This window comes from Sardina pilchardus, chromosome 17 (genome assembly GCF_963854185.1).
Source record: "Sardina pilchardus chromosome 17, fSarPil1.1, whole genome shotgun sequence".
Lineage (NCBI taxonomy): Eukaryota > Metazoa > Chordata > Actinopteri > Clupeiformes > Clupeidae > Sardina > Sardina pilchardus.
In genome coordinates this window covers 2,955,380-2,959,178 of record NC_085010.1, presented here as the reverse complement: position 1 = coordinate 2,959,178, position 3,799 = coordinate 2,955,380, and positions in this window count along the sequence as shown.

The window sequence follows — 3,799 nt, the reverse complement described above, 5'->3', positions numbered from 1 at the left end:
CTGATAAATGGCTGAAATAATGTTACAGTATCCAGTGCACATTTGGGAGATGCGAGTCAAGACTCTGTCATTAATCCTAATGGCAAAGTATTAGTGAGTCTTTTTTTCACTGCCTCTGTACTAAATAGCTGGGATAAATAAAGCTTATGAGTGGTTGCTGGGAACAACAAACGCAAACCTAATCACCTGCTCCCAGAGGGTCCACAGGCCACCCCCTCATTAATATAGCGGCAGCCGAGATGGGCTTTAGTTCTATTCACATCTCAGAGACGGTTTGACACAGACGTGTTCTCTTTTTATGCTCGCTGCTCTTCTCGGTCTTGCACTCTCTCTCTTCTCTCTCTCTCTCTCTCTCTCTCTCTCTCTCTCTGGCTTTCTTTCTCTCTCAAGCTGTTGCTCTGTCATAGTACATGATGGGGGAATGTGTTTAATTGCAGAATGTTGTTCCCTTCTCTTTGAATCTTGCTTACAGCTTTACAAGAAATGGGAGGTGTGAGCCTGTGAGTCTCCTTAAGAGAATTCGGGGGAGGGAGGGAGAGGAGGAGAGAGAGAGAGAGAGAGAGAGAGAGAGAGAGAGAGAGAGAGAGTGTATGTGTGTGTAAGTGTGTGTGTGCACTCCTAAAACGAATGTGTTGTCCCTATCTGGACACAGAGATGTGTTAAATGCAAGTTGTGTTGTTTTCAGCACATATTGTGTAGCAAATAAAAAAAGAAAAGAAACACAAACTGTGTTGTCCCTATCTGGACACAGAGATGTGTTAAAATCAATGCAAGTTGTGTTGTTTTTAACACATTCATTTTAAGAATTTGTGTTCTTCTGTGTGGATATAGATAGATAGATAGATAGATAGATAGATAGATAGATAGATAGATAAGATCGATAAGATATGTATATACGTGTGTGCATGCATGTGTTCATGTTTGTGTGACCATTTGATAAACTGCGCTTCATGTGTCACAGTTGGACATTTCAATAGGCCGTTTAGCCTAGTTTCCATGGTCATTATTCTGCTCAGTGGGATAGTCTGAGGGGAAAAAAGCACTGTCTGGCAACATCTAAGGAGGTTGCTAGGCTAACACTCCCTTCCTCTGCTACCAGTGTGATTGACTGATTGTGGGAAGCTAACAATGCTGATCACACACAGGAAGGAGGAAGCTGACAGCCAGGAGCATGTGAGGAATGAGGCTGGAGATCCACTATCGCCCGCACCGGGTTAATTGCCAGGCTCAAGAGGCCAGAGCAGAACAGAAGTGCAAGACCTCTGATCAATGATTTTGAGTGGGAGAGACAGTTATAACCCCCAAGAACGCTCTCTTGCCAAGCTGATGAAGCCTGAGTAGCAGAGACGCATTGCCTCATATTCCCTCGCATTCCAGAAGGAGAACGTTGGGAGATCATATCGTGTTAGAACAGAGAGATACTCTGAATTATGAGCTGTGAGAGATTGTTTCGGGAGAAACGGTCTGGAGTGTCCTTCACACACCCGGGGAGCGGCGGGGCTCTAGCATTTCTCCACACCCACACAGACCCAAAAAGCAGCAGAGCCGCTGCGGCTCACTACTTTCTCATCAATATTTCATAGAAATGTGAAATGACGTTGTGGTATTTGGCAGAGCCATAAGAGAGGCAGGGTGCGTATTGATCGCTCCCAAAGAGCGCCTTTGCTTGTGATCGGCCCATGCCGCTCCACAAAGATCGCAATCTCAGAGAGCAAGTCACACAGGCACGCACAATATGTTTGAAGTTATGGAGTTAACACGTAGTCTGCATGTAGGTGATATGCCTGCAGGTGATTATTAAGCCACTCAGCTGTAAAAATGTATCAGCAGAGAAAAGCCCTCAGGGTTTTAATGACCTTTAATGGCCTTTTAAAGTAGAAGTGTAAGTCCTCAACCTTTGGTGTTAGGAGGCATTCTGGGACAGAATCATGTCTGAATTTTAATTAGAGCCATGTAGAATGAATGCACACACACACACAGGCACAAACACAGCAAATAAGTAGTAACGTGCTTTTATCAAAAACTGCTTTTCTTAATGATCATTATTAATGTAAATATGTACCAGTTAAGAGCAGAGATAACAGAGCAGAGGTCTGGGATTCATGTGTGAATGTGAATTCTAGCTGCTGACTACCGACACATGTTGAATCGGGGCAGTATAATACTTTAGTCCAGTAATGAATAAATTAATTATCCTTTCTTCTATGATATTTTATTTAAAGACTCAGCCAAGCAGTTTTTGAAGTTTTATGTTTGATATTTAAGCAAAAGTCAGAACTATTTTGATGTTTATTGGAGAGGGTTGAATATTGTCCTCACTGGACCAATAGCTGAACAAAGGAGAGAAGGTGGGAGCAGATGTTGAGTTTCTTTTTGAGTTTGGCTGAAGATGATGAGGTTTGGCAGAGAGAATTATACATCATCCTCTTTATAACATCAGTAAGGTGGTCAAAAATCCTTTTGATTAATAGTGGTTTACTGATCATTAATGATCACTTAATGATTCATGTTCAGAACTGAGAAACCATGAGTCATATTTGTTTTTCTGAAGTTTGGTATCAAGAGCCAACCCACCCACCCCCCTTTCTCTCTATGTCTCTGGCACTCTTTTAACCACCATTAATAGTTCGGAATATATATGAGCTAAAACAAGATATGAAATAAAGGAATACATAAATAAAGCAAACAAAAATAAAAGGATATTGATTTTTTAAAAAAAGTGTATGGTATTATATGATTTTGTGGATTTTGTCCTGTACATTTTCAGAAGGAGTTGTTCCTCACTAAGATATATTTGGGACACCTCTGAAGAAAACGTATTTCATCCTCGACCTCTAAAAGGTGGCTCCAGAGGCGTGATGGATCCAGAGGCGCTGATGTCTCTCTTGCAAGGACCTTTTAGCGTCTTGTGTCTAGGAAATGTGTGATCACGCTATCTGTAGTTGGTTAGGCATATTCTTTGAGCTTGTTTCAATTTGACTAGATAGCTTGCGGATTGGTATTCTATATGTTTAACCTCATGTAAGATTCCATTTTTTGTTGTTGTTGAATTGGATGTTGCCATTTGAAAATATAATTTGTTTTATAGTTTTAATGTCTTTGAACATTTCTTTTAAGTTTGTTTGAGTGATCAAATCTGTGATGTTAGATATATTTGTGATCAATTTTGTAAGATTATGGCTGTCTGGTTCTGTGGAATTAACATGCAGTGATTTGTGGTGGTAGCTTTTAAAAGCTAGAGTTGGTTGTTGTGTTGGTGATGACCAGGATAACCTTACTCATCTTTGCAGGTGTGATAAGATGGATTTCTATGGACATGTAATGTAGAATGGTCTTCCATATCTCTGTGTGAAATATTTCTACTTCTTAACCCGTGATCTTTTCAGATGAAAGTCACTCCCTCTCTCTTGCTCTCTGTCACACACACACACGCACACGCACACGCACACGCACACGCACACACACACACACACACACACACACACACACACACACACACACACACACACACACACACACACACACACACACACACACACACACTGTCCAAACCCTCAGCCCTGTTAAAGCAGGTTGAGCCCCCCACAACCTCTGTGGAGATCTGGGTTATTACGTGTGAACCTCAGCACTATCAGCAGGTCGCTTCATTAGCCGTGGCATTTAGAGGGAGCCTATCTCTGTGGCCAGTACAAATGCCACCATGTGTTCCTCACCGCACATATTATGCTGACATGTGGGGAGGGGTTAATAAAGTCCAGGAGTGGGCCACATCCCTGCTCATGTCTTTTAAGATTTTTCC